Here is a 9,923-nt window from a genome sequence, read left to right on the forward strand (position 1 = left end):
TTTTTTAAAAAATGAATAAAAAAATAAAGTAAAATATACAGCAAAAAAAAAAAAAAAAAAAAAAAAGCAGTGCAAAGATGGAGCACATCTTCTGCCGCAACCCACTTCTTAAGAAATTGGGTGATCTCATTCTCTGCCACATTATCCAGAAATCTAGTTTGGTATTTTTGAATGCCATATGTATGGTATGGAGCTGAATGCAAAGGATGAGGAATTTTATATTTTGTGATTTAGAAAGAGATAGAGAAAAATATGCAAACTAAGAGCCTTAGGAGTTTATAAAGGCAAAGACCTACTGTCCAACTTGAGATGCATATTCTAATGGTGGAAGCTTCCTAGGTAAGCTTTTGGGGAGGTCACATGAGCCAATGACTAAGGAATGGATCTAGTCCCACTTCACCCCAACCTGCATCTTGAATTTGGATAACTCTATGTCTTGTTTTTTTCTGTAAATGAGCTGTACTGTACTGTAAAATGAGCATCCCTAAAGATTCATCAAGCTCTTACACTTTTGCTTCTCTTCTGTTACTTTCGAATATTCTGTACATACCTACAGTCTCAGTTTTTCTTTCTCACTCTCTCTCTGTCTCACATGCATACAACCCTTCTTGGCTTAGAGTCTTCAAACTGGGTTAGCAAAAACATCCAGAGGATCCAGTCTGGGTTCCAAAATATACAAAGTCTAGGAAAATATTTTGAAATAAATGTTAATTGAATTATTGAATTAATAACTAATTCATTCAATATAAATTTATTCTGTTCTGTAATAGTAGCTCTAAAATTTCCATGGTTTGCATATCACTGCCATGAATTTTGCCTATACTATGTAGCACTTGTAACATTTTTAGCCTATTTTCTTTAAAACAACTCATGTTTTTAGCCAAACTTAGTTTTTTTTAGTTAGAGAGTTATAGGGAACAAATCATGTGGAAAATACAGTTCCCATATACCACCCTCTGCATGCAGAGTTTTCCCTATTATTACGGCTATGTATTAGTATGGTACCTTTGAAACAATATAATTATACTATTAACTAAAGCCCATAGATTACACCAGGGTTCACTGTGTTGTACAGTCATATGATTTTTAAAACGATATTTTATTCTAGTAACATACCTATAACCTAAAATTTCCCCCTTTAAACACATTCAAATTCAGTGGTGTTAATTAATTATAAAAAATTTTTGTCATCCCAAGCAGAAACTCTGTATCACTTAAGCATTGTCTCTCCATTCCCTATGCTACCCATGCCCCTGGTAAATTGTTTTCTAGTTTTTGACTCTAAATTTGCTTATAGTCTTTCCTGTCAGTGAGATCGTATACAATGTTTGTCCTTTTGTGGCTGGCTTATTTCATTCATGTGATATTGTCCAGGTTCATTCATACTGGTGATATATGAGCACATCATTACTTTCCATGGCTAAGCAATATTCTGTTGTATGTACATGCCACATTTTGTTTATACATCTGTCGATGCATGGTTGCGTTGCTTTCATCTTTTGGCAGTTGTGAATAATGTCACAATGAACATTGGTGTGCAAATATATATCTGAGTCCCTGCTTTCAGTTCTTTGGGGTATATACCTAGAAGTGGAATTCCCGAGTCATTTCATGTTTCTATACTTAACTTTCTGAGGAACCACCAAACTGTTTGACGCAGGAGCTGCACCGCTTTTACATTTCCACCAACGAGAGTGTTCCTATTTTTCCATATCATCTCCCACTCTTGTCATTATTTTTTAGTAGTTGCCATTCTACTGGGTATCTAGTGAAGTGGTATCTCACTGTGGTTTTGGTTTGTATTACCCTAATGGCTAATGGTGTTAAGCATCATTTCATGTGCTTATTGGCCATTTGTATATCATATTTGGAGGAATGTCTATTTAAGTCATTTGCCCATTTTATAACTGGGTTGTCTTTATGTTGTTGAGTTGTAGCATTTCATTATATATTCTGAATATTAGCCCCTATTCATATCATATCAGATATGCATTTTCCAAATATTTTCTTCCAATGTGTGAATTTTCTTTTTACTTTGTTGATCATGCCCCTTGCTGCAAAATTTTTAAAAATTTTGTTGAAGTCCAATTTATCTATTTTTTTATTTGCTGCTCCTGCTTTTGGTATAAAGTATAAGAAAACATTTCTAAGATAAGGTCCAGAAGATGCTTCCCTGTATATTCTTCTAGGAGTTTTATTGTTTTGGTTCTTATATTTAGGTCCTTGATCCATTTTGAGTTAATTTTTGTATATGGTGTAAGGTAGTAGGTCTTCCTTTATTGGTTTGCATATGGCTATCCAGTTTTCCCCTGCACCATTAAAATTGTTTTGTAATTTTTAAAGAAGCTTTAGATTACATAAATGTTACATAAAAAAATACAAGGGATTCCCATATGCCCCATTCCTTCCCCCTCTCAAACTTTCCCACGTTAACATCTTTCATTTTGGTGATACATTTGTTACAATTTATGAACCTATATTGAAACATAGCTACTAACCATGGACTATAGTTTACGTTATAATAGTTTATACTCTGTCCCACACAATTTTGTAGGTTATGACAAAATATACAATAGCCTGTATCTGTCACTGCAACATCATGCAAGACAAATCCAGTGTCCCAAAAATGCCCCCATATTACACCTATTCTTCCCTCTCTCATTCCTCAGAACCTCTGGTGGCTAATGCCTTTACATCAATGATAAGAGTTCTTCCATTGCTAGAATAATAATAGGTCTACTTTAGTCCACTGTTCATTCCCCAGTCTTGAGGATTGTGGAATGGTGATGCTCACTTTCTTTCTAATTGAGAGGGGCTTAGATCCCAGGGGGCAGATGGATAGAGCTATCCTGCTTGCAGTTGCAGATATTCTCTGTTTCTTGGGATGGGTGTTGTCTATTATAATCTCCTGGTTAGTTGTCCTGGGTGAGTCCAATGACTGGAGAGTAGGTGTTACATCTCTGCTGAAATTCAGGGCTCAGCTGGCACATGGAGGGACCAAAGATTTAAGTCTCTGGGACATATTTATCAAGTATAGTGCTAATTATAGGTTCAAATAAGAGGGCAGAAGAGCCATGTGTAGAGAACGTTTAAATGAATTCTAACAGTTACTGTGGGGAGCATAAATTTCAAAGTAAGGCCCACTGCAAAATTATTGAGGTATCTGCCCCACTTATAGTTTCTGGATATGTCTAAAGTCCTCAGGAACACCACTGTCTGAGGTGCTGTTTACTGTGACAGTCATTGAGATCCTGCTTTCATAAGCATAACCTCTGGAATGACCTCCAGACTCACTTTGAAATCTCTTAGTCATGAAAACTCATCTGTATTTACTATTTCCCCCTTCTGGTCAAGGTCTTTTTCCAGATGCATTGCTAGTTAATAATTCCTCATTGCCAGGGAGGCTCATCCCCAGAGTCATGTCCCATGCTGGGGGGAAGGTAGTACATTTATATACTGTTTGGCTTAGAGAGAGGCCTCATGAGCAACAAGGAGGCTTTCAGGAGGTAACTCTTAGGCAGTATATTATACTAGGCTAAGTTTCAATTTCACAAGAAAAGGTTCCTAAGTACAAGGCATAATAGTCTGTCTTTCTTCACTAGACATTGTCCTTACACTTAGGGGATTCTTGCTGTCCTATTAGGGAGTGTAGTACAACTCCCCAGGATGGGAATTCAATATTCTTTCAGTTATTTTTTGGCTCTCCACCCACCACAATAATGTCCTATGAACACTTGAACATATTCATATGTCTTAGAGGCATGCCCCAGGTGAACCCTTTGCCATGCATCCCCATATCACTGACACCCCACACCAGTGATTCTCCCCGGCCACTGCTGTGACCCTTCTGTGATACAAAACCTTTCCAAAAATGAAGCCAACAAAATAACAGAATAAAATTAAAAAGAAAATGAAACAATAATTTAAAAAATAACCAATAAAATACAAAAAAATTTAAAACAATTTGAATTTAAAAAATTTAGATGTTGTATCTTTCATCACTGTAAGATCTGTTGTCTTGTTTGTACAGTGACATTTCCTTCCATTTATTCCCCCAGTGTTTTATTTTTTTATCTTCCAAAAAGTCTTAGGATGCAGAAAAGTCACATAGAGAATATAGGTGATTCCCATATACCCAATACCCTCCCCCTGCCCCCTTTCCCTTATTAATAACATTTTGCAGGCGGATGGTACATTTGTTACAACTGATGTACAAATTTTAAAGCATTGCTACTAACCATGGTCTATGCTTACATTATGGTTTATATTTTGTACCATACTCTTTTATAGGTTTTGACAAAGTTTGGCATGGCCTGTATCTGTTACTGCAAAATCATGCTGAACAATTCTACTTCCCTAAAAATGCTCTACGCTCTACCTATTCTATTCTCCCTTCCCCTCCCCTCATAATCTATGGTAATCTCTAAATTTCAATGTTGGAAGAATAAAATTCATAGGGGCTTGCAGTAATATTGAGGGCTGTTTTCTTTTAGTAGGTACTGTCTATATTTTTAAGAGATTCTTGTTCCTCTAAGTGGGAACACAGCATGACTCCCTAGGATGGGAGTTTGATATTTTCTTGATTACTGTGTAGGTCTTCACCCATTGACATAACACACTATGACAAAATGAACACTTACATATTCCATAGAAGCTGCCCCAGGTGTGCTCTGTCCCATGTACACCGCCGCTCCCCCCCAATCCAAAACCCTACACCAATAACTGTTCCTTGCCATATTTGCCAAAAGAACATTCCCAACATTGTAGTTCTAACCACAGACTGCAAATCCCCTTTGTTCACTTGCTCCTTCCCCTGGCCCTACCCAACCCAACCCCTCCCCCAACCTACTCCTCACAGACCAGTTGTAGAAGACAGTATTCCTTTCCCACTTAGTGATCTTGGCCTCCTTGTCAAAGATCAGTTAACCAAAGGTTTGAGAGCTACTTCTTAACTCTTGATTTGATTCCATTGTTCTATATGTGTGTTTGCCCTTGTGTCAGAATTATACTATGTTGATTACTGTACATTTGTAATAAGTTTTAAAATCAGGAAGAGTGAGTTCTCCAACTTCATTCTTTTCAAGATGGTTTTGGCCATTTGGGGTCCCTTATGCTGCCACATAAATTTGACCATCAGCTTTTCCATTTCTGTAAAGAAGGTTTTTGGAGTTTTGATGGAGAATGTTTTGAATCTGTGCATCACTTTGGGTGGAACTGATATCTTAACAATATTAGTCTTCCAATTATTTAGGTCTTCTTCGAATTCTTGTAGCAATGTTTTGTAATTTTCCAGGTACAAGTTCTTTATATTCTCGGTTCATTTTACTTCTAGATACTTGATACTTTCAGTTGCTTTTGTAAATGGAATTTTCCCTTTCATTCCCTCTTCAGATTGTTCATTACTTGTGTATAGAAATTCCATTGCTTTTTGGATGTTGCCCGTGTGTTCTGCCACTTAGCTGAATTTGTTGATTAGCTCCCATCGTTTTGTCATGTTTTTTTTCCACTTTTTTTGGTTTTGTTTGTTGTTTTTTTAAGGATTTTCTTCAAAGGATCATGCCACCTAAAACAGGGAGAGTTTTACTTCTTCCTTTCTAATTTGGATACCTTTTATTTCAGTTTCTTGCCTAATTTATCTGGATAGGACTTCTATCGCAATGTTGAATAACAGTGGCTAACAGAGGCATCATTGTCTTTTCCCCAATCCTAGAGGGAAAGCTTTCAGTCTTACACCATTCATTGTCATGCTAGCTGTGGGTTTTTCATATATGCTCTTTGTCATGATAAAGAAGGTTCCATCTATTCCTAGTTTTCTAAGTGTTTTTTATCCAGAAGGAGGGCTGGACTTTGTCAAATAAATGCCTTTTCTATGTCAACTGAGATAATCAGGGGATTTCCCCTTTTATCTATTAATGTGGTGTATCACATTAATTGATTTCTTATGTTGAACCACACTTGCATACCTGGGATGAATCTTACTTGATCATGGTGTATAAATTTTTAATGCACTGTTGGATTTGGTGTACTAGTATTTGTTGAGGATTTTTATGTCTATGTTCATAAGGGATACTTGTCTGTAATTTTCTTTTCTTGTGGTATCTTTATCTGGCTTTGGTATGAGGGTGAGGTTGACCTCATAGAATGATTTAGGGAGTGTTCCTTTCAGTTCAGTTTTCTTTGGAAGTGTTTGAGCAGGATTGGTAATAGTTCTTCTTGGAATGTTTGCTAAAATTCATCAGTGAAGCCATCTGGTCCAGGACTTTCCTTTGTTGGGAGGTTTTTGATTCAATTTCTTTACCTGTTATTGGTCTGCTGAGATTTCTTCTATTTCTTCTTGATTCAATGTAAATAGTGTGTTTCCATTTCATCTGGGATATCTAATTTGTTAGCATACAGTTCATGGTATCCTTTTATAATCCTTATTATTTCTGTGGAGTTAGTCCTATCCCATTTATTTCTGATTTTAATATTTGCATCCTTTCTCTTTTTTGTCAGTCTAGCTGAGGGTTTGTCAATTTTATTGATCTTTCTCTGAGAACCAACTTTTGGTTTCATTGACCCTATTGTTTTTTTAAAATTACCTATTTCATTTATCTCCACTATAATATTTTTGCATTTCTTCCTTCTGCTCACTTTGGGTTTAGTTTGCTCTTCTATTTCCAGATCATCCAGTTGTGAGGTTACATCTCTGATTTGACCTTTTTCTTCTGTATTGATGTAAGCATTTAGAGCTATAAATTTCCCTCTCAGCATCACATAAGTTTTGGTATGCTGTGGTTTCATTTTCATTCCCCTGTAAATATTTTATAATTTCCCTTGTGATTTCTTCTTTGATCCATTGGCTGTTTGAGTATATTTAGTTTTAATTTCCACATTTAATTTGGGAAGTTTCCAATTCTTCCTCTCTTTTGATTTCTAACTTCATTCCACTGTGGCCAGAAAAGACACATTGTATGATTTCAGCATTCAATTTTTCTTGAGACTTGTTTTGTGACCTAATATATGATCTATCCTGAGAATGGCTCATGTGTATTATATATTTATAATTGTTGTCTTCTTCTTAAATTGACCCCTCTATTAGTATATAGTGACCTTTTTTGTCCTTCATAACAGTTTTTTAAATTTCAGGTCACGTTTGCCTGATATGAGTATAGCTACCACTGTGTTTTTTGTACTATTGTCATGGTATATATTTTTTTATCCTTTCACTTTCAATCAACTTGTATATTTGAATTTTACATGAGTCTCCTATAAATAGCACATAGTTGTGTCATGCTTCTGTATCCATTCTGCCAATTTCTGCCTTTAGAGTGGAGAGTTATTTCATTTACCGATAAAGGAACTATTGATAATGCAAGACTTCTGCCATTTTGCTATTTAGTCATTGTAAATCTTATATTTCTTTTGTCCTTCAATTCTTCTAATACCTATTTTCATACTTACCTTTTTCTTTTATTCCATTTTGAGTCCTGTAGCAGTTTGATATAATTATAAATTTCAAAAATAGATATTAGATTATGTTTGTAAACTAGTCTGTACCTGGGCATGACTAAATTATGATTAGGGTTTTGATTGGGCCACATCAGTAGGCCCAAGACATGGTGAAGGACAGAGTCGGAGAGGGTTTTGATGTTGGAATTTGATGCTGAAGTCTTAAACTGGAGCTCCAGGAAGTAAGCAGAAAGAGGAAAGAGAGGAACTGGGAAGAGAGGAACCCTCAGCCCAGAAAGAAGCAAGACCTGGGCAGAGAGGAACAAAGGAAGCCTGAACCCTCACAGACGTTGGCAGCCATCTTGCTCCAACATGGAAAAATAGACTTTGGTAAAGGAAGTAGCTTATGCTTTATGGCCTGGTAACGGTAAGCTCCTACCCCAAATAAATACCCTTGATAAAAGCCAGCAGATTTCTGGAATTTTGCTTCAGCACCCCTTTGGCTGACTAATACAAGTCCCTTCTTATTTCCTTCTGTATACATTTTCAGATATTTTCGTTGTGATTACCATGGGGTTTTAATATCCTAAATCTATAACAATCATGTTTGATCTGATACCAACTGAACTTTAATAGCATACACAATCACTGATCCTATACCCCTCCTTCCTTACACCTTTTTGTTGTATTTGTTAGAAATTGTCTTTATACATTATATACCCCAAGCCATAGATTTATCAATACTCTTTATACATTAGCATTTTAGAATCTGTAAAAGTAAAAAGTACTGTTACATACCAAAAAATATAATAAAGTAGTTGTAGTATTTATAATTACCCATATGGTTATCTTTTTTGGAGGTCTTTGTTTCTTTATGCTGCTTCTATCCACTGTCTAGTGTCGATCCCTTCCATCTGAAGGACTCCCTTTAGCATTGCTTGTAGGTCAGGTCTAGTGGTGACTAACTTCTTCAGCCTTCATTATCTGGAAATTTCTTAATCTCTCATATTTGAATGATAGTCTTGCTGGATATAAAATTCTTGGTTGACCATTGTTTTCAGTTCCTTACATATCATTGTCTTCCTGCTTCCACAATTTCTGATGAGAAATTGCTATTTAATCTTACATGGGTTTCCTCATACTAAAATGTTGCTTTTCTCTCAGAGCTTTCAGAACTCTCGTCTTTCACATTCAACAATTTTACTGCTACATGTCAGAGCATGTTTCTCTTCCAGTTTATTCTTGGGCTTTGTTGGGCTTCCTGAATGCACATATTCATGTCTTTCATTAAATTCCAATTTCTCATCAGAAATTGTGGAGATAGGAAGGCAGTGATATGAAATATTTAAGGGACTGAAGGAAAATGCCTATATTGGTGTGCTTGATAATGTTTCACAGGTCTTTTAGACTCTGTTCACTTTTTTTTTTTCTTTCAGCTTGTAGCAGTTTGATATTATTGATGAGTTCCAAAAAGAAATATTGGATTATGTTTGTAAACTGATCTTCTCCTCTGGGCATATTAGATTATATTGGATTCAGAGGTTTACTTAAGTAATTATGTAAACCTCTTGTGCCAATAGGGCATTGAGTTCCCACCATTTGGTGGGTGGTGACTCACAGATAAAAGGCATGGCAAAGAACAGAGTTGAGGGTTTTCAATGTTGGAATTTTGATATTGGAATTTGATACTGAAGCCTTAAGCTGGAGCCCTGGAAAGTAAGCTCACAGAGGAAAGATCACCAAGTCCCAGGAAGACAGGAACCTGAACCCAAAGAGAAGCAAGACCCTGGAAGGGAGAAACCCAGAAAGCCTGAACCCTCACAGATGTTAGCAGTCATCTTGCTCTAACATGTGGAAATAGATTTTGGTAAGGGAAGTAACTTAGGCTTTATGGCATGGTATCTGCAAGCTCCTACCCCAAATAAATGCCCTTTATAAAAACCAACCAATTTCTGGTATTTTGCATCAGCACCCCTTTGGCTGACTAATACACTGCCCCTTAACTGGGATCATGTTAATTGTCTTATCTTTGTGTTTGAGACATTTTCTGTTTATCTTATAATCTTTTGTTGTACAGTGTGCATTTAAATATTTTAATGTGTTAACTCTGGGGTTTAGTCACGGAGCTATTTATTCCTTAAAGTTTCTATCAAGCTAGTGATATGGAAGATTTTCTTGAGTGCCAGGAACTAACAAAAACCAACAAACTAATGCAAAATCACCTTTCACAGTCTTTGCAAATTGGCTTTCCATTGGCTGGTACTTCTCATTCAGAGTTTAGCTCTCCTACCAAGATCAGCCAGAATGAAGTGCAGGTTTGTCTCCTGAGCCTGAACCTTGTCCTGGACTTCACTGCTCACAATGGCAAGAACTTGGAGACAACCCAAGTGCCCATTCGTGGGAGAGTGGATGCATAAACTAGTGTACTGGTATAATGGAATATAATACAGCCATCAAACCAAATGAACTATTGAAACACAGAACATTATAAG

The sequence above is a fragment of the Dasypus novemcinctus genome, chromosome 26 (assembly GCF_030445035.2).
Source record: "Dasypus novemcinctus isolate mDasNov1 chromosome 26, mDasNov1.1.hap2, whole genome shotgun sequence".
Lineage (NCBI taxonomy): Eukaryota > Metazoa > Chordata > Mammalia > Cingulata > Dasypodidae > Dasypus > Dasypus novemcinctus.